The sequence below is a fragment of the Leucopleurus acutus genome, assembly GCF_964270905.1.
Source record: "Leucopleurus acutus genome assembly, chromosome: 5".
NCBI lineage: Eukaryota > Metazoa > Chordata > Mammalia > Artiodactyla > Delphinidae > Leucopleurus > Leucopleurus acutus.
Window position 1 is genome coordinate 124,867,170 of NC_139147.1, and position 26,845 is coordinate 124,894,014.

The 26,845-nt window shown below is 40.3% G+C and overlaps 1 protein-coding gene and 1 pseudogene across 2 annotated transcripts in view; one reads left to right on the forward strand and one right to left on the reverse strand.

Moving 5' to 3' along the window:
• PIK3CB (phosphatidylinositol-4,5-bisphosphate 3-kinase catalytic subunit beta) overlaps nucleotides 1-26,845 on the forward strand; it is a 193,288-nt gene that overhangs the window by 14,171 nt on the left and 152,272 nt on the right. The window lies entirely within an intron of this gene.
• On the reverse strand, nucleotides 3,646-5,002 carry LOC309962447 (large ribosomal subunit protein uL30-like; annotated as a pseudogene). Its single transcript has one exon. The product of its transcript is annotated as a large ribosomal subunit protein uL30-like (transcript).

Sequence of the window (26,845 nt, forward strand, 5' to 3'; positions counted from 1 at the left end):
GCTCCAGGGCGCAGGCTCTGTAGTTGTGACGCGTGGGTTCCAGAGCACGTGGGCTCTGTAGTTTGCAGCACGTGGGCTCTAGTTGAGGTGCGTGAGCTCAGTACTTGTGGCATGTGGGATTAGTTGCTTGGCGACATGTGGGATCTTAGTTCACTGACTAGGGATTGAACCCGCGTCCTCTGCATTCATTGTAAGGCAGATTCTCCACCACTGGACCACCAGGGAAGTCCCGATATTGAACACTTTGCAAGTTACTGGGTTTCTAGAAGGAATAGAAACATCAGGAGGAGCAGGAAAGTTTCTTAAATTTTGTTTAACAGGACTGTGTTTAGGTACATATATGTGTGTGGTGTGCAAGAGATTCACATTTTGGGTAATTTCTTCTGTTAGGAAAAGTAATGCTTTTAGAAAAAGATAGCACTCCTGCTACTTTCAGGTTTTATTAAAAAAATAAAGTTAATGGGAATTAGCTTTTAGGTACATTTCACCTTTCCTGAAATGTCCTTAGTTATTCAGTAACCATATGCTAGTTGTAAAAAATTCAAATAAAGAAGGAAAGTACAAGAGAAAGTGAAAGTCCCCTTTCAGACCTTTCTACTCCAACCTCCTCTGTTCTCCCCATTCCCATTGCCCTCCTCAGAGATAATTATTATTATTTTTTTAACATCTTTATTGGAGTATAATTGCTTTACAATGGTGTGTTACTTTCTGCTTTATAACAAAGTGAATCAGTTATACATATACATATGTCCCCATATCTCTTCCCTCTTGCGTCTCCCTCCCTCCCACCCTCCCTTTCCCACCCCTCTAGGTGGTCACAGAGCACGGAGCTGATCTCCCTGTGCTGTGCGGCTGCTTCCCACTACTAGCTATTTTACGTTTGGTAGTGTATATATGTCCATGCCACTCTTCCACTTTGTCCCAGCTTACCCTCCCCCACCCTGTATCCTCAAGTCCATTCTCTAGTAGGTCTGCATCTTTATTCCCGTCTTGCCCCTAGGTTCTTCTGACCATTTTCTTTCTTTTTCCTTTTTTTTTTTTTTAGATTCCATATATATATGTGTTAGCATATGGTATTTTTCTCTTTCTGACTTACTTCACTCTGTATGACAGTCTCTAGGTCCATCCACCTCACTACAAATAACTCAGTTTCGTTTCTTTTTATGGCTGAGTAATATTCCATTGTATATATGTGCCACATCTTCTTTATCCATTCATCTGTCAGTGGACACTTAGGTTGCTTCCATGTCCTGGGTATTGTAAATAGAGTTGCAATGAACGTTTTGGTACATGACTCTTTTTGAATTATGGTTTTCTGAGGGTATATGCCCAGTAGTGGGATTGCTGGGTCGTATGGTAGTTCTACTTTTTAGTTTTTTAAGGAACCTCCATACTGTTCTTCATAGTGGCTGTATCAATTTACATTCCTACCAGCAGTGCAAGAGGGTTCCCTTTTCTCCACACCCTCTCCAGCATTTATTGTTTGTAGATTTTTTGATGATGGCCAGTCTGACTGGTGTGAGATGATAAGAGATAATTATTGTTATACTCAGGCATATAGCCTGCATTCCTTTCTCTGTACATTTTCATATCTATCTATGTATCTATCTGTTTTCCTGGGTTATCTTTCCTTTATTTCTTTGGCAGAAAGTAGTAGGTACATGTATATTTTCTTAATTCCTCTTTACAAAGGTAACATATTACAGATATATAATTTATTTTAAATAGGATCATTTTACATTTTCTATAAGTATCTCTTTTATATTTGAAGTTTACCAAGACAGTTATCATTTTTGACTTTAACACATATTTTTCCAGTTTATTATTATTATTATTTTTTGCGGTACGCGGGCCTCTCACTGTTGTGGCCTCTCCCGTTGCGGAGCACAGGCTCCAGACGCGCAGGCTCAGCGGCCATGGCTCACGGGCCCAGCTGCTCCGCGGCAATGTGGGATCTTCCCGGACCAGGGCACGAACCCGTGTCCCCTGCATGGGCAGGCGGACTCTCAACCACTGCGCCACCAGGGAAGCCCCCAGTTTATTATTTTTCAAAATTATTTTTTTGGCTGTGTTGGGTCTTCTTTGCTGCACGCAGGCTTTCTCTAGTTGTGGCGAGAGGGGCCTACTCTTCGTTGTGGTGTGCGGGCTTCTCATTGCGGTGGCTTCTCTTGTTGCAGAGCATGGGCTCTAGGCATGTGGGTTTCAGTAGTTGTGACTCGTGGGCTCAGTAGTTGTAGTTCGTGGGCTCTAGAGTGCAGGCTCAGTAGTCGTGGCAAATGGGCTTAGTTGCTCCGCGGCATGTGGGATCTTCCTGGACCAGAGATTGAACCTGTGTCCCCCTGCATTGGCAGGCGGATCCTTAACCACTGTGCCACCAGGGAAGTCCCCACATATTTTTCTAACACCTATTTATGTTTTCAGATTTGTGCTACACAGGCTTTTTCCTTAAAGAGATTCTTTGAAATCTGTTCAAGTTGGGGAGGGGATATGTGAACAGGGGAAACCTGGAGACACAAATGTGATTGGCTCTTGGATTGGAAGAATCAACATTGTGAAATGACTATACTATCCAAAGCACTCTGCAGATTCAGTGCAATCCCTATCAAACTACCAGTGGCATTTTACACAGAACTAGAACAAAAAATGTTACAATTTGTACGGAAACATAAAAGACCCCGAATAGCCAAAGCAATCTTGAGAAAGAAAAACAGAGCTGGAGGAATCAGGCTCCCTGACTTCAGACTACACTACAAATCTACAGTAATCAAGACAGTGTGGTACTGGCACAAAAACAGAAATATAGATCAAAGGAACAGGATAGAAAGCCCAGAGATAAACCCACGCACATATGGTCACCTTATCTTTGATAAAGGAGGCAAGAATATACTGCGGAGAAAAGACAGCCTCTTCAGTAAGTGGTGCTGGGAAAACTGGACAGCTACGTGTAAAAGAATGAAATGAGAACACTGCCTCACACCATACACAAATGTGGTTGGCGAAATATCATTTAATCTCATAGGTCCTCAGAATTTAAGAGAAGACTTAGGGATCACTTAGTTGCTAGACTAGGAAACTGGGTCTCTTGTGTTTACTGTTCAGGAGGAATATCTCCAGTGTTCTGTGTTTCCACTTACATAGAGTTTCACTCTCTGGAACTCTGGTGAGAAGATGGAGATAGAAGAATGGATGATATAGTACCATTGCATGGCTTTAGACATGTTTTTTTAACCAAGCAGCTATAGAGTAGTTGCTTAATGGATCTGTGTCAAGCTGGAGGGCTTTCAGACTCACTGAAAGGTATTTTTTATTCAAATTCTTAACTTTTTTGGTTACATGATAGATACTACTTTCAAAATTTGAAACACCCTTCCTCTCTTCTGTACAGACAACCAAAGCCATCAGTTTCTCATACGCCCTTCAGAGAGATTTTGCTTTTTCCAGTATATACATGTGTATGTATTCTACTCTTCCACACACTGTTTATGTAAATATCATATTCCCTTATTTTAAATTACATAAATAATTAGTAGAGGTTGGAATTATGGATGGAAAGGGAAACTGATGTATATTGTACCATGAATGATAGCTAGCCTTGACCTACAGAGATAATATGCATAGCTCTTTAGTTGATCTGTATAAGGTATTCTAAGACCAGTTATTACTTCCTTCATCCATTTCTGTACTCAGTAGACTTGATTCAGTTTTGCTTCTGCATTTCTGTCACTAGGTATATGTGAAAGAATTCTGTACTTTTTTCTTTTTTCTATATAAGCACTTAATCCTTTCACTTCATTTTTTTTAATTTTTATTTTACTTTTTGACTGCACCATGCAGCATGCGGGGTCTTAGTTCCCTGACCAGGATGGAACCTGTGCCCCCTGCAGTGGAATCTCAAGAGTCTGTTAAGTGCTGGACTGCCAGGGAAATCCCCTCACTTCATTTCTTTATTTTTTTAATTTATTTTATTTTTCAATTTGAAAGCAGTCACTGTTTATTTATTAACTGACCAGATTACAAAAATAATCATGGTAGATACCTTAGTTCATCCTTCTTATAAGTCTGTTGATCTGGTCTTCCCTGTTGCCAGCATCTCCACCTTCTACAAAATGGGTAGTCTTTTTCTTCATTCCACCTCGTGGAGAAGACAATTTGAAGGGCCACAGGAAGTCGTTTGCTTCTTTGAACGCAAACGTTTTCCAACAGTATAGATCTCATGAATCAGATCCTCCATGCAGATAATACCGTATTTGCCAAGAGATGGAGCAATCAACACGTTATCCATCAGGGCAGTGTGCTTCTTGTTGATTTTGCCATAACCGCGCTTGTAGATCAGTTCATTTACTGACTTCAGGTTTGGGTACCTCCATGCAATGTATGGTTCCACAATTCTCAGCATGTTAATTGAAGCCTTGTTGAGCTTCACAAAGGTGCCGTTGAAAATCTGACGGCGGCAAAGAAGCTGCAACACCTTTCGAACCTTTGGGCTCATACCATTGATACCTCTGATCCTGATGACAAATGCCAATTTGGGTTCCACGGGTACGTAGAAGTTGCCAGCTTTTCTTGCCATCCTAGCCATTCGAATTTCAGTTCTCTACATCTGCCAGTATTCCTTGTGATAGCGCTTAGCTTTTTCATAGATAAGCTTCTCCTTGCCTTTCGAAGCATCTTCTGGGCAAATTTCTTTCTCAGGCGCTTGATCTTAAGCTCTGCAAAATTCTTTCGCTTTTTCTTAAGGGTTTCTGGCACAGCAGGAACCTTCTTTTTCTTCTCTTCAGCACCTTCCATGGTTCCAGCCGGGAAAGAGCCTTTTCTTTATTTTTTGTTATATATTTAGTAAGCAGTTACTGTCTACTCTCTGTGGAGCCTGCTGCTGTTTCCTCCCCTCCCCCATTTTTTCTGGCAGCAGCTTAATTGATATATAATTTGCGTATAATACAGTTCATCCATTTCAATTGTACATTTCAATTTTTTTTGTATATTCAGAGTTGTGCAAACCTACCAAAATCAATTTTAGAAAAATGTTATCACCTCAAAAAGGAACCTTTTAGCTGTCATTTTCAATCCCATCCTTGCTCCCAGCTCTATGCAATGAATAATTTATGTCTGTATAGATTTGCCTGTTCTGGATATGTCATATAAATAGAATCATAATATGAGGTCATTGTGAATGGCTTCTTTATCATGTTTTCAAGGTTCATCCATATTGTGGTATCAGTACTTCCTTTTAATTGCTGAATAATTCTGTTTCCTTTTTCAATTTCACTAATAAATGTGTTTTGCTACGTATTAGGGCTGTTAATCAGGGGTATCCATGCCCTAGGTTTTCCTTCTGTGTATCACCTAGTTGTTAACATTTTGCTGTGTATTGATAAATCTCTAATAGTATTGGCAAAGAGAGGGAAAAAAGTGAGCTGTTTGTTAATATCATTGGCAAGTGTTTTATTTTAAAAGGAGTGTGAAACTTGGGAATTACTCTTGGATTTAATTTTCATGTTTTTTTCCCACAACCCCTAGTATTTGTTTATTTTTCCCAGGAGAAGGATTTATTACTTGCACAAGTAAGGAGAACACTGGGGATCTTTTCCAAAGCAGTGTCTCTTCTATTATTTATTATTTAATGAATTTATTATTTATTTGAGCTAATAAATACTTTCTATAATATCTCCACTTGAACTTAAATTAAGGTGGAAGATAGTCAGATGTAGAATTATAGTGTTGGAAAAGAGACAGTTTCATATCTGGAGCACTCTTATTGTGAAACCCAGTACAGACTAGTCTCCTGTAAAGAGTTTCACAGAACACCTTGAGTTGCCTTAATTTAATCTCAGGTATTTTGTGGTGTCCCCCCCACCCCCACCCCCACCCCCACATGGCTTGTGGGATCTTAGTTTCCCGTCCAGGGATTGAACCTGCGCCCTCAGCAGTGAAAGCTGGAAGTCCTAACCATTGGGCCGCCAGGGAATTCCCAGTATTTTAAATAGTGATTTCTGAGTTAATCTATCAGGCATCAAAGAACATTTAACATATGTTGTTTTTTATAAAGAGATTGGTTCCTGAAGAGTTTTGTTTTTGTTTTTGTTTTTTTGGCTCTGATGGGCTTTTTCATGAATAGATAGGAGGTTTTTTTTCCCCCCACATAAGTATTTTAAGATCTTTTTCAAGAACATGAGAAGTATCTCTTTAGCCAGATGGTGTCTCTGTTGAATTTTCAGGAGATGGAACTGGTGTGGTAAGAACTCATGAGTAGGCTTAGTTGTCTTGATGCATCACTGCTCAAAAGTGTGATCCCAGTGCCCATTGCCATGCCCACTGTTATAGCCTTCAGAAATCAAAAGTTAATAATAAGAAAATATGGGTTTGTATTTTGTCTTCATTTTTCTATTAGTTCTTTTTATTGTATTTTAGGAAAGTACTGGATTGCTTCAATTGTGGGGGAACCCCACTAGTTCATTACTACTGACAGTTTGAAAAGCACAAGGAATTGTCAAATGTCTAGGCTCCAGCTTTCAGGGAGCCTCTGGTTACGTGGATTTAGGTTTTCAGGATTTTATTTTGTTTTTATTTTTTTCAGGATTTTATTTTATTTTATTTTATTTTTTGCGGTACGCAGGCCTCTCACTGTTGTGGCCTCTCCCGTTGCGGAGCACAGGCTGTGGACGCGCAGGCTTAGCGGCCATGGCTCACGGGCCCAGCCACTCTGTGGCATGTGGGATCTTCCCAGACCGGGGCACGAACCCGTGTCCCCTGCATTGGCAGGCAGACTCTCAACCACTGCGCCACCAGGGAAGCCCAGGATTTTATTTTTAATTGAAATTTTAATTGAGATAATTGTAGATTCATATGCAGTTGTAAGAAGTAATAGAGGTCTTTGTATACTTGACCAGGTTTCCCCCAGTGGTGACATTTGTAGAACTATAGTATAGTATTATAACCAGAATATTGACATTTATACAATCTACTAACATTATTCAGATTTCTCCAGTTTTACTCGTATGTGTGTGTAATAAGTTCTACACAATTTTATCACCTGTGTAGGTTTTTGTGTGCACCACCACAGTCAAGGAACCTAACAGTTCCAACGCCGTAAGGATCCCTTGTGTTGCATGTTTATAACCACATCTACCTCTAGCACCCACCCTGCCCACCTCCATTCCTCACTGTGGTTCTTTATGTAAATGAAATCATTCAGTATGTAACCTTTTGAGATTGGCTTTTTTCACCTGGCATAATTCCCTGAAGATTCATCCAAATGTTGCATGTATTAGTAGTTTGTTCCTTTTTATTGCTGAGTAGAAGTCCATGATATGGATGAACCACAGTTTGTTTAACCATTCACCTGCTGAAAGATTTGGATTGTTTCCAGTTTTTGGCTGTTAAAAATAAAGCGAGTATGAACATTTGTTTTTTGTGCGAACATAAGTTTTCATTTCTTTGGGATAAATGCCCAAGAGTGCAGTTGCTGAATTGTATCGTAAATGCATGTTTAGCTTTTTATAAGAAACCGCCACAGTCCCTTTTATCATACAAGAACTAACTGAGAAGCCTTCTCTAAACAGATGCTAGCTGCAATATATAAACAAATCCTAGCTGAGCTGCTGTTCTGGTTGAAGTAAGCTTAGAGTTCCACCTGCTTGATCACCACCCAGGGACTGTGCCAGCCTTGTCTGCTCTCTTTACCCAGGCTGGAACGCAGAGCTGGACAGGTGAAGTCACTTTAAAGAATTAAAAAAAAAATCAGAAGTGATTTTAGGCTTGTTACTGGCAAAACTGGTATTGGAACTCAGGTTTCTTTCTTTTTTTTTTAAAGTTTTATTTTTATTATTTTTAGAATACGTATTTATTTATTTTGGCTGCACCGCGTCTTAGTTGCCGCATGCGGTATCTTTAGTTGCAGCATGCGTGTGGGATTTAGTTCCCTGATGAGGGATTGAACTTGGGCCCCCTACATTGGGAGAGTGGAGTCTTACCTACTAGGCCACCAGGGAAGTCCCTGGAACTCAGGATTCTTGATACCTAGTTTTTGTTGTCTTTATAAATCAGTTATACTTTCATATGTATGGTTTGAAGGATCAAATAGTCCTCCAAGGTTTGTTATCAAAAACAATAGCATTGGGCGTCCCTGGTGGTGCGGTGGTTGAGAATCTGCCTGCTAATGCAGGGGACACGGGTTCGAGCCCTGGTCTGGGAAGATCCCACATGCCGCGGAGCAACTAGGCCTGTGAGCTACAACTACTGAGCCTGTGCGTCTGGAGCCTGTGCTCCGCAACAAGAGAGGCCGCGATAGTGAGAGGCCCGTGCACCGCGATGAAGAGTGGCCCCCGCTTGCCACAGCTAGAGAAAGCCCTCGCACAGAAACGAAGACCCAACACAGCCAAAAATAAATAAACTAAATAAACAAACAAACAAAAACTAATAGCATTTTTTGAGGGTCTATATAGTATCCAAACAGTGTTTGAAAGTAATGATACAGTCCTGTCCAGTTGGTTTAAAACTTGTGTCTAGGGCTTCCCTGGTGGCACAGTGGTTGAGAATCTGCCTGCTAATGCAGGGGACACGGGTTCGAGCCCTGGTCTGGGAGGATCCCACATGCCACAGAGCAACTAGGCCCGTGAGCCACAACTGCTGAGCCTGCGCGTCTGGAGCCTGTTCTCCGCAACAAGAGAGGCCGCGATAGTGAGAGGCCCGCGCACCGCGATGAAGAGTGGCCCCCGCTTGCCGCAACTAGAGAAAGCCCTCGCACAGAAACGAAGACCCAACACAGCCATAAACAAACAAATAAATAAATAAAAATAAAAAGAATAACAACCCAAGCCAAGCTGTAGATTTATTTTAAAACAAACAAAAAACTTGTGTCTAAATTGTCATCAATGGCACATTGCAAGCAACAGCATTAATAAAAGTATAACTTCACAAAAGACAAAAACAAACAAAAAATAGCATTCTGCTGCTCCACTCCCATCTAAAGTAATTGTACCAGAGCATTTACCATTATCATATATATATTATTTGGTACTGAATTATGTTCCTTTTATTTCTACTTTATAATACTTAGGACTGTTCCTAACCTATACATATTTAAAATTATGTTTAATTTGCATTATTTGTAAATTATGTTTCAGAATGTTAAAGGGATATTATGAAATAATTGTTATTTTAAAAAAAGGGAGCACTGGGTCTGATGTGACAGCAAACCCGAGGGTAGGTGGGATGTGGTGGTGTGCAGCACAGGGGAAAACTTTGGTGACAGGGAGCCTGGCATCTTGGAGAAATGAAAAAGGAGGCCATATATAGCTTGAGAGGAGAGGGAAAGGGAGAGATGTGTAGAATAAGGGATAATATATAGGATGAGTTCAAGAGGGAGGTAGAGTCTGTGTTGGACCTTGTAGGAAGAAGCTTGGAGATTTGTTTGACTAGAACAAAAGCTGGGGTGTTTTGAGGTATGGAGTTGTTTGACCAAGCGAAATTATATCTGAAATGGACTTTAAAGATCATGTAATTTAACCATCCCATTTTACAAATAAGAAAATGAAAGTTAAGGGAACCTTCCCAAGGTAAAACAATTAACAGATGAGCGGGAGCTTGAAATTGATGGTGTTAGTTCATTAGTTTGGGAGCATTTCAGGTTTTGAGCAAGAGAATTCCAAGATGGAGGAGATGGCTGGATGGCTGTGTGCAGGCTGGAGGTAGTGGGGAATGGTCATCTGCAAAGTCAGGCCCGTGATTTTATCCTTTGGTTAAACAGAATCACTAAGTACGAGTTCGTTCTTGACTTATGCTCAGTTATTTAATAGTTTTGTGTGTTAGTGTGCTTGTCTCCCCTTCTAGATAGTATGCCCTCTACTTTTACTTCCCATACATGCTGGCTCAATAATTTATTTTTAAGTAATGAGTTTTACACGTATGTTCCCCCAGCATCAGGATATAAATTGGGCCACCAGCTTACTAGAATCTTCATTTCTTCTTCCTGCATTGACTTTTTACCTAGTTATATATTTTAGTTCAATAGAATAAATGGTTACCTGCAAAGATTAGTTCATGTTCTCTATAGCAAAGCTCTTCTCTAGCAACTGTACTTTAGAATAATACTGAAAATCAGGAAATAGGAACTCTGTGGTTGAGATCTTGTTCAGAAGATTTTTTTTTTTTCGTTACACAGGCCTCTCACTGTTGTGGCCTCTACCATGGCAGAGCACAGGCTCAGCGGCCATGGCTCACGAGCCCAGCCGCTCCGCGGCATGTGGGATCTTCCCGGACCGGGGCACGAACCCGTGTCCCCTGCATCGGCAGGCGGACTCCCAACCACTGCACCACCAGGGAAGCCCCAGAAGATTATTTTTATGAATTTATTTATTTGGCTGCACCACATGGCTTGTGGGATCATAGTTCCCTGACCAGGGATTGAACCCGGGCCGTTGGCAGTGAAAGCTTGGAGTCCTGACCCCTGGACTGCCAGGGAATTCCCCAGAAGATTATTTTTAAAAAAGAGTTTAGGGCTTCCCTCGTGGCGCAGTGGTTGAGAATCTGCCTGCTAATGCAGGGGACACGGATTCGAGCCCTGGTCTGGGAAGATCCCACATGCTGCGGAGCAACTAGGCCCGTGAGCCACAACTACTGAGCCTGCGCGTCTGGAGCCTGTGCTCCGCCACAAGAGAGGCCGCGACAGTGAGAGGCCTGTGCACCGCGATGAAGAGTGGCCCCTGCTTGCCACAACTAGAGAAAGCTCTTGCACAGAAACGAAGACCCAACACCGCCAAAAAAATAAAAATAAAAAAATAAAAGATTACTATTAAAAAAAAAGAGTTTATGTGTACTTAATTCTCTGTATTATTAGCCATGTTTTGGTCCTACACTGGTGGCATTATGTGCTCACCCAGGTTAGGTGAATAGGCTCTCAAGAATCCCTGTTACTATTTCGTGACTCAGAGTGAATGCAGGCCCATTGTTACTAAGCAAGTAAGTAATAGTCTCCAAGGAGACAACCACCTTCCGGCCTTTAACTTTTATTTATTTTTTAATTAAAAATTTATTTATTTATTTTTTATTTTCATCTGTGTTGGGTCTTTGTTGCTGTGCGTGGACTTTCTTTAGTTGTGGTGAGCAGGGGCTACTCTTCGTTGCAGTGTGTGGGCTTGTCATTGCGGTGGCTTCTCTTGTTGCAGAGCATGGGTTCTAGGTATGCAGCCTTCAGTAATTGTGGCAGGCGGGCTCAGTAGTTGTGGCGCACGGGCTTAGTTGCCCCGTGGCACATGGGATCTTCCCAGATCAGGGATCGAACCCATGTCCCCTGCATTGGCAGGCTGATTCTTGATCACTGTGCCACCAGGGAAGTCCCTATTTTTTTTTTTTTTTTTTTTTTTTTGCGGTACGCGGGCCTCTCACTGCTGTGGCCTCTCCCGTTGCGGAGCACAGTCTCCAGACGTGCAGGCCCAGCGGCCATGGCTCATGGGCCCAGCCGCTCCGCGGCATGTGGGATCCTCCCAGACTGGGGCATGAACCCATGTCCCCTGCATCGGCAGGCAGACTCTCAACCACTGCGCCACCAGGGAAGCCCCCTATTTTTTAAAATTTTTTAAAAAATTAAAAAAAAATTTTTTTGAAGTATAGTCAGTATACAATATTATATGTTACAGGTGTACAATATAGTGATTCATAATTTTTAAAGATTATATTCCATTTATAGTTATTATAAAATATTGGCCATATTCCCTTGTTGTACAATGTATCCTTGTAGCTTATTTTATACATGGTAGTTTGTACCTTTTAATCCCCTACCCCTATCTTGCCCCTCCCTACTTCCATCTCCCCACTAGTTTGTTCTGTATATATGAGTCTGTTTCTTTTTCATTACATTCATTAGTTTGTTGTATTTTTTAGATTCCACTTATAGGTGATATCATACAATATTTGTCTTTCTCTGTCTGACTTATTTCACTTAACATAATGCCCTCCAAGTCCACCCATGTTGTTGCAAATATCAAGATTTCATTCTTTTTCATGGCTGAATAGTATTCCATTGCTTCCATATCTTGGCAATTGTAAATAATGCTGCTATGAACATTGGGTGTGTCTATCTTTTCAAATTAATGTTTTTGTTCTGATATATAGCCAGGATTGGAATTTCTGGATCGTGTGGTAGTTCTATTTCTGTTTAACTATTTTATTTAGATACATATTTATTTTTAATAGTTGATACATGCATATCATATAAAATTTAAAACAAATACAGTGAAATGTAAGTCTTCTGCCTCTCCTCATTCTCAGGAGGAAATCACTCTTTTAAGTTTTTGTGTGTTGTTCCTTAGATAACCTATGCCTTTATGAATATACATACGCGTAAACCCCCACCCTCACAAATGGTAGAGTGGCATACTCATTGTTCTTTGTGTCTTTTCTTATTACTTAAAAAGATATTTGATATTATGGATCTGTAGTTTCAGAACGGCTTTATTCTTTTCCATGGTTTCTTAGTATTCTGTTGTATCAATATAACATAAATTTTCTCTATTTGTATATGAATTGACATTGAAATTGTTTCTAATCTTTTGCTATAGTTTTTGACTAGTTTTGAAGTGGCCAGATTTGAAATCAAGGTTTGCAAGGTATGTGTGGGCACAGAGAGAGAGAAGGGCCATTATAATGATTGAGACAAGGGAGGAGGATGAGTAGGAGAAAATCTGGAGAGCTAGGAGAATGAAGGAAGAGAAAAAGTGAAAGAGAGAGGAGTAAAGGATAGGAGTGAAATAGCCCAGGTCTTTCCAAGGCAGATACTAAAACCAGCCTCAAGCTTTGTATTACAGTCTTGGAACCAGATGGTTCCAAGTTATTAGCCATGTGATCTTGGGCAAGTTATCTGTTCTCTCTGTGCCTCCATTTCCTCATTTGCAAAATGGGATAATAACACCTCATCATATGTTAATAACACATACAGCTATAGGTACAAAATCCATCCACATTGAGAAAGCTTTCTGCACCCTCCACCCCCAGCTTTGCTCTTATTCAGCCTTTTATAGCTCAAGTGTACTCCTCTACAAAACCATCTAGGTTGCACCAGGAGCCCCACTTCTGTATCCTGTACCTTTGTCTTAGATTTCACCTCATTCCTTTGAAATTCCCATATCTAATTATTTACCCCTGTCTGAGGGTGGGGAACCATCTGTTGTAGTGTCTTGTATAATTTAGTTTCACCCTGCAACCACCACTAAAATACTTAGCACAGTGCCTGGCATATAGTAGGCACTTGATAATGTTTGACCTAAACTGAAGAAAGCCTTGGGCCTTAGGAACATTGAACCTAGAGAAGTGCTAATCTTTCCACCCTTTCCCCCACTGCCTAATTTTCATTCCCTGAGGCAACCGTTTTTCCTCGGTTTATATAAACAAATATATATATATATATACACACACACACATATATACACCCCCACACATATTTATATATCTCCCCTCTTTAAAAGTAAAACAGTAGCATACTCTAAACATTGTTATGTACATTGTAGTCATCCCAAAAAGGAATGAAGTTCAATTCTGTGGGAACTTCACCCAAATGAAATTGTAAGCATTGTTAGGTTTTTGTGTAAGACTCTTGCTGGAGCATGGATAGGTGTGATTGGTGAGTCTACCATCTATCAGTTACAGTGAGATTGTAACAGCATTTTTTCCTGCACAACAAAGAAGCTTTGTAAATAAAATTTTAACATTTTGAAAAAAAAGGTAGGTACCATTTAATTTTTTTTAAATTTTGAGATAACTGTAGATTCACATGTTGTAAGAAATAATATGGAAAAATCCTGGTTACCTTTTACTCATATTTCCCCAGTGGTAACATCTTGCATAACTATAGAAAAAATCAAAGCCAGGAAATTGACTTTGATACAATCCATCCACCTTATTCAAAACTCACCAGTTTTACATGTACTTATTTATGTGTGTATTTAGTTCTGTGCATTTTCATCACATGTATAGATTTGTGCGATCACCACCACAGTCAAGATACAACAGTTATATCACAAGCCTCTCCCATGCTACTTCCATCCCTCCCACCCTTTTTAACCTCTGGCAACCAATAATCTGTTCTCCATCTCTATGATTTTGTCATTTTTAAGAATGCTATGTAAGGAATTCCCTGGCGGTCCAGTGGTTAGGACCCGGCACTTTCACCGCCAGGGGCCCAGGTTCAATCTCGCTGTTTGTGGAAGTAAGATCCTGTAAGCCGAGTGGCGTGGCCAAAAAAAAAAAAAAAAAGAATGCTGTGTAAATTCTCTGGTATGTGACCTTTGAGATCGGCTTTTTTTCATTCAGCATAATGCCCTGAAGATCCACCCAAGTTACTGTGCATTATCAGTAGACATTCTCTTACATAGCCATATTATAGTTCTCAAATTTAGGAAATATAACATTGATAAAATATTATTATCTATAATCCATATTCCAGTTATACCAGTTGTATTAATTATACTCTACACTATTGCCACCATTGCCCAGTCCAGTATCACATTATGAGTATGATTGTCAGGTCTCTGTAATTTTCTTTAACATGGAACAATTCCTTTTTTCTTGTCTGTAATAACTTTGATATATTTGGAAAATACAGATCAGTTTATGTTGTAGAATGTCCCTTTTTTGGGTTTGTTGTTCTTCATGGTTAGATCCAGATTATTCATTTTTGTCAGGAGAACCATGAAAATGATATTGCATATCCCTTAGCATATGCATGATGGCAGTTCATTCCATTGTTGGTCGTTTTAACTTTGATTACTTGATTAAAGTGATGTCAGCCTGATTTCTCCATTTAAAGTTATTAATTTTTGCTTTTGTCATTGATAAGTATTTTCGTGGGAGGATACTTTGAGTCCAAGTAAAGACCCTGTTTCTCATCAAACTTTCACCAGTGTTAGCATCCCTTGAGGGTTTTTTTTGTACCTGAATTATTATTATCATGGTTGCAAAATGGTGATAAACTTTTAAAGGCCAGCAAAAAGGCAAAGCTGACTTCCACTTGAGCATCCAGTTGACAAAGTAGAAAAAACAATTCTTTCTTATATATATGTTAATAATATAAAAGCAAGCCTAAAAAGGCAAGGGGTAAATTGTATAGAAAAGGATAATAAATTTAGACCCTCCCCAAGAGTATAATTTTTAAGAGAAAAATGTTACAGTAAGGGGTAATTCTTTTATTTTTTAATTTTAAAATTTTATTTATTTATTTTTGGCTGCGTTGGATCTTTGTTGCTGCATGCAGGCTTTCCCTAGTTGCAGCAAGTGGGGGCTACTCTTCGTTGCAGTGCATGGGCTTCGCATTGTGATGGCTTTTCTTGTTGTGGAGCATGGGCTCTAGGTGCGTGGGCTTCAGTAGTTGTAGCACGCGGGCTTCAGTAGTTGTGGCTCGTGGCCTCTAGAGCGCAGGCTCAGTAGTTGTGGCACACGGGCTTACCTGCTCCACGGCATGTGGGATCTTCCTGGACCAGGGCTCAAACCTGTGTCCCCTGCATTGCCAGGCGGATTCTTAACCACTGCGCCACCAGGGAAGCCCAAGGGGTAATTCTTGAGAAGTTAAGATTGGATTGTGAATTACGGAATGATAAAAGCATGTTTGAGAATCTGAAGGCAGAGGTAGTTAAAAAAAATTTTTTTAGGACAATGTTAGGTTTACAGAAAAATTACAAAGATTGTCCAGAGTTCCCATATACTCTGCATCCAGTTTCTCCTATTATCAACATTACTGTGGTACATTTGTTACATTTAACAAACCAGTGTTGATAAATTGCTATTAACTGAAGTCCATATTTTATTCATATTTCTTTGGTTTTTACCTAACGTGTTTTTTCTGTTTTCGCATTTCGTCCAGGATACCACATTGCATTGAGTTGCTGTATTTCCTTAAAGGTCCTCTTAGCTGACAGTTTCCAGATGTTCTTTATTTTTGAAGACCTTGACAGTTCTGAGGAATACTGATCAGGTGTTTTTGCACAGTATCCTTCAATTGGATCTCTCTTGATGATTTTTAAAAAATGATTAGACTGTAGTTATGACTTTTTGGGAGGAAGACTACAGAGATAAAGTGCATTTTCATCATATACTATCAACATGACTTACATTGTTGATGTTGAGGGTGATCACCTGGCTGATATGGTGTTTGTCAGGTTTCTCCATTGTAAAGTTATTGTTTTCTTCGCCTTTTCATCTTATGCTCTTTGAATGAAAGGCACTATGTGCAGCCCACACTTAAGTTGAGGGGAGTGGTGCTCCATCTCTTTGAGGGGGGTGTGTATCTACATAAATTACTTGAAATTCTTCTGCATGGGATATACATCTCCTTCCCAACTCCCATTTATTTGTTTGTTTAGTCATTTATATTAGTGTGGACTTGTGGATTTTTATACTTTAGGTTATAATTCAATACTACTTAATTCTGTTGTTCAAAATGTTACAGCTTGGCCACTGGGAACTTTTTCAGTTGGCTTCTGTGTCCTTTTGACGTTGTTGTTGTTTTAGCACTTTCTTGTACCACAAGATGTTCAGGGCTTATCTTGTTTATTTCCTTCTTCACTCCTAGGATCAGTCATTTCTCCAAGGGGCCCTGGTTCCTTTCATTGGAGGATGGTATTTAGAAACTTAAGATCTGAGCACTGTGTGCTTATTACTACTAGGGTATCGTTGCTTCAAGGCCTTCTTGGCTGACAGAGCAAGGAAATATGTGAATATCTGAACCTGTGAATATATAATTTCTATGGATATTTCTTTTATTGTGTTTATTAGTTTTTAACTTTTAATTTTTTTGCCATGCTGCGTGGCATGCGGGGTCTTAGTTCCTCAATCAGGGATCAAACCCATGCCCCCTGCAGTGGAAGCATGGAATCTTAACCACTTGACCACCAGGGAAGTCCCTTGTTTTTAAAATTTTAAATAAATATTTTTAACCATCTCATTCCATGTTAAACTAAACATGAGTTTCTACCAATGTTTCCAACTCTAAATCATCCCAGCTTCTTGTTGCTTAACTGTGCCACTGCAATGGTAAGTAACCTGGCTTTTGGTTTTCTTAACAGTGTCTTTCACAGAACAGAAGTTTTTAATTTTAATTAGTCCAACTTACCATTTTCCCCCCAATGGATCGTACTTTGTTTTTCTTTTTCTCCTTTAAAAAAATTTTTTGGCCATGCCATGCAGCACGTGGGATCCTAGTTCCCCAACCCGGGATCGAACCTGTGCCCCCTGCATTGGAAGCACGGAGTTCTAACCACTGTACTGCCAAGGAAGTCCCTGGATCCTGCTTTTGATGTTGGCTGGAAAACTCATAGTGAAACCCAGGGTCACGTAGATTTTCTCCTGGAAGTTTCATAGTTTTGCATTTTACATCAGAAATAGCTTTTTGAGCTTCTTTTAAGTGAGAGAGTTTTAGTAGTTGAATAAGTAATATATTTTGGCTTTTTTTTCTCCCTTTAATTTTTTGGATGGGATATAGATGTCAATCTTAAGTTTCATGGTTAGAAATGGTGAAATGAAATTTTAGAACTTCTTTAGAGGTGAATAAAAAGTTCTAATAATTTCAGAATTGAATTACCATATGTCATATGGAGAAAATGAATCCATCTTTTCCCAGCCGTTACTCTGATTGAGGGTACAAGACATATACAGTAAAAATCAACATTAAGAGACAACATATAGGGCCTTCCCTGGTGGCGCAGTGATTAGGAATCCTCCTGCCAATGCAGAGGACATGGGTTCGATCCCTGGTCCAGGAAGATCCCACATGCAGTGGAGCAACTAAGCCCGTGGCCACAGCTACTGAGCCTGCACTCTGGAGCCCGCGAGCCACAACTACTGAGCCCACGCACCACAACTACTGAAGCCTGCGTGCCTAGAGCCCGTGCTCCACAAGAGAAGCCACCGCAATGAGAAGCCCACACACTGCAACGAAGAGTAGCCCCCGCTTGCCGCAAGTAGAGAAAGCCCACGCGCAGCAATGAAGACCAAACGCAGCCAAAAATAAATAAATAAATTTATTAAAAATAAAAAAAGAGACAACATATAGGGTAATGTTTAATTGTGTTTTAAAAAACCCTAAAATTCTGAGGAGACCAAGGTCAATGTGAGCTAGACTAGTAAGGGAAGGCATCCTGGAAGCCAGACTTGAATTTGGTCTTGAAGGACTTGGCAATAAAACTTTCTTAATTGAGGGGTGGGACAAAATATAGATTGTAGGCAGTAAGGGAGCTAGTGGGGAAAGACAGATGGAGATAATCTTGGCTGATGAGGAAAGGAGAAAAAGGATGGAAAGAAAGCAAGGAGACACATGTGAGGTGTGTGTTTTTGCATTCAGACGTGAAAGATCCGATTGGTAGAGGGGATTGAAAATGCCCTTTCCTGTACTTGGCAGGAATCAGATGCCTCAAGTACAGGAATTAGATGCCTCAAGATGCTGGATTTTGTGGGTTTTTAAACAAATTTATTGTTTTTGAACAAGTAGTACACTCCTATGATTCAAAATTCTAAAGGAAACAAAGAGTGTACAGTGAAGTCTCCTTTCTGCCTGTCTCCCAGCTACCCAATTTGCATTCCTTGAAGCAACCAGTGATTACAAATGCATTTTTCCTAAGTGCTGTATAAGCAAATATATTCGTATTTATATATCCCCCTTCTTTTTTTTTAAAGAAACAAAAACATAGCATTCTCTAAACATTGTTCTGCACATTGCTTCCTCCCCCACTCTTAATGTACCTCTACTTAATGTAATGTGTCAACTCATTCATTCCTGGGGTGCCTCTTTCTGCTGAGCATGTATAGTTATCATGTGGCTGAATGAATGAAACAGTGATAGTCCTCTGAATGTTTCTTTTCAAGTCTGAAAATCACTGAAGATTTTATAAACAAACCACTGATGTGCTTATAATTGTGTGTTAACATTTCTATCTCTTAGTCTATATAGAAACTGTTGCCCTGCTGATTGAATTAAGGAAATCCTGATTCTTTTTGTAAGGGGAAGAATCCTTTTGAAATGGGAAATGGACTTCCTAATGCTGATTTTAATACTTGCTGAGTTTTATTTTTTTTGTTGTTGTTTTTTTTTGCGGTATGCGGGCCTCTCACTGTTGTGGCCTCTCCCGTTGCAGAGCACAGGCTCCGGATGCGCGGGCTCAGCAGCCATAGCTCATGGGCCTAGCCGCTCCGCAGCATGTGGGATCCTCCAGGACCGGGGCACGAACCCGTGTCTCCTGCATCGGCAGGCGGACTCTCAACAACTACGCCACCAGGGAAGCCCCTCTTTTTTTTTTTTTTTTTAAGAACTGGCTCCGGGGGCTTCCCTGGTAGCACAGTGGTTGAGAGTCCGCCTGCTGGTGCAGGGGACACGGGTTCAAGCCCTGGTCAGGGAAGATCCCACATGCCGCAGAGTGGCTGGGCCCGTGCACCACAACTGCTGAGCCTGCGCTCTAGAGCCCGCGAGCCACAACTACTGAAGCCCGCACGCCTAGAGCCTGTGCTCCACAACAAGAGAAGCCACCGCAGTAAGCCCGCGCACCATAACAAAGAGTAGCCCCCACTTGCCACAACTAGAGAAAGCCCCGCACACAGCAACAAAGACCCAAGGCAGCCAAAAATAAATAAATAAATAAATATATTAAAAAAAAAAAAGAACTGGCTCTGGAGTCAAACTGCCAAGCTTTTTTTATTTTTATTTTTATTTTTTTTACGGTACGCGGGCCTCTCACTGCTGTGGTCTCTCCCGTTGCGCAGCACAGGCTCCAGACACGCAGGCTCAGCGGCCATGGCCCACGGGCCCAGCCGCTCCGCGGCATGCGGGATCTTCCCGGACCGGGGCACGAACCCACGTCCCCCGCATCGGCAGGCGGACTCTCAACCACTGCGCCACCAGGGAAGCCCCAAGCTTTTTTTAAAAAAATTTATTAAATTAATATTTTTTTGGCTGCATTGGGTCTTAGTTGCAGCACTCAGGATCTTTTGTGGTGGTGGGCGGGCTTCTCTCTAGTTGTGGCGCGCGGGCTCCAGAGCGTGTTGGCTCTGTAGTTTGCGGTACACAGGCTCTGTAGTTGAGGTGCATGAGCTCAGCAGTGTGGTGCGCGGGCTTAGTTGCCCCGCGGCATGTGGGATCTTAGTTCCGTGACCAGGGATTGAACCCGCATCACTTGCATTGTAAGACGTATTCTTTACCACTGGATTACCAGGGAAGTCCCCTTACTGAGTTTTCTAAAGGCTGGTGCTCAAAGTATGCTAGGAAAGAAATTGCAGAAATTAAGAATTCTTAAGGAATTGTGTGTCATGCATTTAATGACCAGATTTTAGCTAATTTTATAGAGATGTTCTTAACAGTTGGTGAGAATATCAAATGAGAATAATAATCATTGTTGTATCCACTTAATTTAAAGGCCGTATGAGGCTTTTCTTTTTTTGGGGGGGGGGCGCGTCAGGTGGCAAGCGGGATCTTAGTTCCCCGATCAGGGATTGAACCCATGCGCCCTGCACTGGGAACTTGGAGTCTTAACCACTGAACCGCCAGGGAAGTCCCTGAGGCTTTTTGAATAGGTCACATAATAAATAAATAAAAATGAGAATGTAGTGAAATTGTAGTGAACATAATGGATAATAGTTTCTCTCCCCTTCAGAAAAAAAGCCTGTTTTTTTTCCCTTTTTTTTTTTTTGGCCATGCCATGTGGCTTGCAGGATCTTAGTTCCCCAGCCAGCGATTGAACCCAGGCCATGGCAGTGAAAGCGCTGAGTCCTAACCACTGGACCACCAGGGGACTCCCGGAAAAGTCTGTTTTCTAAACTATGCCATTATTATTGTTCTGTGAACCTTGTTCTAAGAGTATGCCAAAGTGAATGTCTTTGTGTGGTACCATATTTACGGGTTGTGGTTCCAGTGAAAAATATGTCGTGATTTTAACTACTAAAAGTTTAAGTGATCTGCTTTTATAAAACATAATAGGAACTGGGAAATTATTTTAATGACTATTTTCTAAAATATTCACATGGCTTTTTCTCTTTAAGAGGTCAAGTAATTTGTCTAGAAAATGTGGTAACAGTATTAACCTGTGTTGTAAGTGATTTAACAGTAATTGAATGCTTTGCTAATATGATGTGGAATACTAGTGAGCTGACTCTGGTCAAAATTCAGACCTTTGGAATGTCAGATTTGTTATTCCAAGAGGTTGGGGCTTTCCTAGGCATGCAAGGTAGAGACTTCCTGAAAATTATGGCAGAGAGACTCTGCATTTTAGAGCTTTATTTTACAGTTGAGAATGGAGACCTAGAGAAGGAGGCCGCCACCTCTAGGGTGTGCAGGCTGCAGTGGCTTCCCTAGGGCCACAGGCTCCTTTAGCTCTGCATTGAATTTACCCTTCATGCTTGAGAATTGTTCCAAGAGCTTTTCTCATCGACTTGGTTAGTGTGACATCCCACCCTAACCCCATCCCAGGCCTTACTTTAAAAGGATTTCTTTTTCCCTGGCACAGGTACTTTTTCAGATACCCAGTTAATGAACAAACCTAGAGATATTGGTTGAGCATTGAGGTATTGGGCTAGGTATAAGTGAGAGAGGCAAATATGTGTCCTATCTTCAATGATGTTATGATGTTGTTTAATTGGATTGGGAGGGTGATGTTCATTCATAGAAATGTAAGGAGGCATTGATTTGAAATCAAACAATGCAAATAAAGACAGGAAAATATGTTTTTCATATTCTAATTTGGTTGACAAAATTTTAAGAAATTCATAAGCTGGGAATGCCTGTTTGATCCTTAGTCATCCATCACTGGCACTCTCCCTACCTTGACAGCAACCCCCCCTCCCCTATTTTTTTTAAAACAGTGGTTTGATTGTCTTGTTGCAGAGGTGATACTTTTATTTCGTCAGAAGGCTGGAGCAGTGGGTGTTTGTTTATAGTCTAAGATGCTTTTTAGGATGTTCTTTTCTTTTTCCCTCAGGGCTGAACTTTGTAAAGTCTAATCTAGTATGATTATGCCAGGTCTGAATGTATCCTTTATTCTACTTCTAGCATTGTTGTCAATTTATCATAAGATTTTTCTTTTATACATTTCTGTTAGCTGAAGAGTTGGCCATGGAAAATCTGCTTCATTCACATATACCTTTATCTATTAGAGTGTGTGAATATTTTCCTATATTTACCATTTATTCATGGAATGTTTATTGAGAAGATATATGCTCTATGCTCTATGAGGCACTGGGGATGCAAAGTTGAAGAAAGCTCATGGCTTGAAGGAACTTTAAGAGAGACAGACAAATGAACAGATAATTCTAATACTGTGTGTTACATGCAAATAGAGCCTCTTCACGGTATTATGGGAGGCATAGAATGGAGCAGTGATGATTTCCAATAAACAAACAAACAAACAAACAAAAAGAATGGAGCAGTGGTTCTCAAAGTACAGTCTGGGGACCTCTGGAGGTCCCCGAGCTCTTTCTCAGAGATCTGCAAGGTCAAAGCTATTTTCATAACTTAAGACATTATTTGCTTTTCTTCTGCCCTTATTTGTTTACCAGTATACGATGGAGATTGCCAGAGGCAATATAAATTGTGTTATCTCAATGGACTGGGTGCAAAGCAGAGATGAGAATCTAGCTGTCTTCTATTAAGGCAGACGTTAAGGAGATTTGCAGAAGTGTAAAATTGTATCACTCTTCTCACGAAAGGTTTTCTTTGAAAAAAGTGGTTTTTAAAACTAAAATATGTTTAAAAATAAAATGTTTTTAAGTAAACATTTAATAGGTTTACTATCTTTTACATGAATAAAAATTTAAAATCCTTGGTTTTAATTTCAAATTCAGTAAATATTGATAGATATAACCTACATAGACAAGAGCTTTTGAGTCCTCAGTAATTTTTTTTTTTTTTTTGCGGTATGCGGGCCTCTCACTGTTGTGGCCTCTCCCGTTGCGGAGCACAGGCTCCGGACGCGCAGGCTCAGTGGCCATGGCTCACGGGCCTAGTCGCTCTGCGGCATGTGGGACCTTCCTGGACCAGGGCACGAGCCCGTGTCCCCTGCATCGGCAGGCAGACTCTCAACCACTGCGCCACCAGGGAAGCCTCTCAGTAATTTTTAAGAGTGTGAAGGGAAGCTGAAACCAAAAAGTTTAAGAACCACTGGAATAGAAATTTCTAAACTGGTCTTCAGGAGAGAGGTGGGCAAGGAAATATTCCTGTGGGAGGTGATACCAGGGCTTAGTCACAGGTGTTTAAAAATCTGCCAGCTGTAATGTAAAGAGGGAGGGAGTTTCAGAAAATAGGTAGGAAGAGGTGGATCACAGAAGGCCTTGTATGCCAGACTGAGAAGTTTGTTTCTTCTCCCATAGTCAGAAATAATAGTTTCTAAAATATGTTAATTTCTAACCTTACATATGAAGTACTCTTGGAAGCTATTTTACTATATATGTATTTTTAAATATAAGGAGATTAGAAGATTGTGTTTTTGATTTTATTTGCTAAATTGGCTGTCAGCATTTTGTATATCAAGGGTGTTCTTTGCTTACAATACTATTTAACATTGACAACAGATGAATAATCTGTGACTTCAAGTCCTTAAAGAAATTATTGTATTTCCTATAAAATGTGGGTTTCAGGTAACCATTTGTCAGTGATACCAAATTCTTTTAAACTGTTCTTAATATGTCAATTATGGTTGTAAGTTCTGACAGACTTTCTTTTGAACCTAGAGATTAAGTTAATAAGAAAACTCAGAGCCGAATGTTCAAATAGAGGGCCAATGAGAAAATATTAGAAAAGCATATATCTGATAAGGAATATATATAATAATATAAAGAGCATTTACAACTCAATAATAAAAATTTAAATAATCCAACTTAAAAATAGGCAAACTGGTTTGAATAAATGTTTTTCCAAGGAAGATATATAAAAATGGCTAATAAGCACATGAACAATTGCTCAACATTATCAGTCATTAGGGAAATGTAAATTGAAACCATAATGAGATGTGCTTCACATTACAAGTATGGCTATAATCAAAAGATGGGCAGTAACAAATGTTGCACGTGGATTTGGAATCCTCATACATTGCTGGTTGGATTGTAAAGTAGCGCATCTGTTTTGGTAAAGCAGTTTGTCAGTTCCTTAAAATGTTAAACAGAATTACTATATGACACGGCAATTCCACTGCTAGGTTTATAGCCAAGAGAATTGAAACACATGTTCATACAAAAACTTGTACATGAGTGTTCAAAGCAGTCTTATTCATAATAGCCAAAAAGTGGAAACAACCCAAATGTCCACAGCTAATGAATGGATAAGCAAAATGCATTTTATCCATACAGTGGAATAGTATTCAGTCTTAAAAAGGAATGCAATTCTTATACATGCTGCAGTATCGATGTTCCTTGAAAACATTATGCTAAGTCAAAGAAGCCAGTCACAGAAGACTATGTATTGTATGATTCCATTTATATAAAATGTCCAGAATAGGCAATTCCATGGAGAAATATTTGAAACAATTTCAGACTTAATAGAAAAGTTTAAAAAATAATAGAGAGTTAAAGTTACATGGATTACAAGCTATCCTCAAGACTTTTCGTATTTTCCTGTGGAAGAAAAAAACATGTAAATAATAAATGAGAATTGCAAGTACTGTTAAGTATTATGAAGGTAGTAAAGTGATAGGGAATGAACCAGGTTACAATCTTAATTGTGGTGGTACACAGGAAACTTCTTAGAAGAGGTAACTTTTGAATTGAGACATGGATGTTAGAAGGTGGTAGATGACCTGGGGCAGAACATTCTAAACTGAAAGAATAGCAAGTACAAAAGCACTAAGTTAGGAACAAAGTAAGTGTGAGAGGAACAAAAAGCAAATCATTATGACTAGAAAGAAGTCAGTGAGGAAGAATGGAAGATGAGGTCAGAGGTAGACAAGTACCAGATCATAAAAGGTCTTTGTAGTGCATCGTTGCAACTCAGGTAGGGTTACAGTGGGAAGTTTTGTAAGGTTTTTAAGCAAACAATCGGAGTAATCTGATTTCTGCTCTGTGAGGTACATTGTAGTTACTCTGACACAGATAAACTGTAGAGCAGCTAGAGTGGAGACAGAGAGACTGATTAGGAGGGTGCTGAAGCAGAACAGCCCAGCAATGCTGATAGTGGCTTTGACCAACGGTCCCCAACCTTTTTGGCACCAGGGACCGGTTACATGGAAGACAATTTTTCCACAGAGGGTTGGGGAAGGGGGTGGTTTCAGGATGATTCAAGCACATTACATTTATTGTGCACTTTATTTCTATTATTATTACATTGTAATATATAATGAAGTAATTATACAACTCACCATAATGCAGAATCAGTGGGGCCTTGAGCTTGTTTTCACTTACCACTCACTGATAGGGTTTTGATATGAATCTGCAAAGCAATTGATTTATTATGGTCTCTGTGCAGTCAGACCTCTCTCTAATGATAGTCTGTATTTGCAGCCACTCCCCAGCACTAGCATCACTGCCTCAGCCCCACCTCAGATCATCAGGCATTAGATTCTCATAAGGAGCACGCAGCCTAGATCCGTCGCTTGCGCAGTTCATAGTAGGGTTCACTCTCCCATGAGAATCTAATGCTGCTGCTGATCTGACAGGAGGTGGAGCTCATGTGGTAATGCGAGCGATGGGGAGCGGCTCTAAATACAGATGAAGCTTTGCTTGCTTGCCCGCCTGCCACTGTGCAGCCCGATTCCTAACAGAGCATGGAGTGGTACCGGTCCATGGCCTGGGGGTTGGGGACCCCTGGCTTAGACTGAGGCTGTGTCAGGGACAGTGGGAGTGTTGGTTGAGTTTGATATGTTTCGGCTGGTAGAGCCAGTTTTTTTTTGTTTTTTTGTCTGAGATGTTGTTTGAGGGGAAGCAGAACAGGAGGATATCAATAGTTTACACTGTTAAAATATTGGAAACAATCTAAATACCCATAAACAGTGGTATAGCTACACAGTGAAGTACAGTCCAGATGTAAAAAAAGAATCAGGAAGATCTCTGTGAACTGATACAAAGTAATTTCCAGGATTGTTAAAAAAAAAAGCAGAGTACAAAAGAATAACTATCTTTTATGTTAACTAGGTTAACTAGGATGTATTTAAAAGGCATCCTTAAAGTTTGCTTTTCTCCTTGTTTCCCAGCTTTTGCCAGTATTTGATAAAATTTGAAAACCCATTTTGAATTGTAAACACCTGTCTGTCACACAATTCTTAGGTGTATTTGAATAGTTGATTATTCTGTTCTCTGCTTCCTTTTCCTCAAGCCACATGGGACAGCCCTTATTGGAATGTCTGTATCAGTTAGTGTTTGAGACTCTGGGAGAAATGCTTGGTCCCTATAACGCTGTCTACCTTCTTAGAAAATGTTATATATACTTATTTCTTGTTATCATTATATCTCATAATTTCTTTAAAACAAAAGAACAAAAGTTCATAAAAATTTAGCATTCCAACAGCAGCTGTTTTTCTACTTTATTACCATTTTTTTTGTCGGGGGGGAATGCCATGTGGCATGTAGGATCCTAGTTCCCCGACCAGGGATCCAACCTGTGCTCCCTGCTATGGAAGCATGGATTCTTAACCACTGGACTGCTGGGGAAGTCCCTTTATTAACTTTTAGTAGACATACTTAACTTTTTATTGATTGATTGATTGATTGTGGTACGCAGGCCTCTCACCATTGTGGCCTCTCCCGTTGCGGAGCACAGGCTCCGGACGCACAGGCTCAGTGGCCATGGCTCACGGGCCCAGCCGCTCCGTGGCATGTGGGATCTTCCCGGACCGGGGCACGAACCCGTGTCCCCTGCATCAGCAGGCGGACTCTCAACCACTGTGCCACCAGGGAAGCC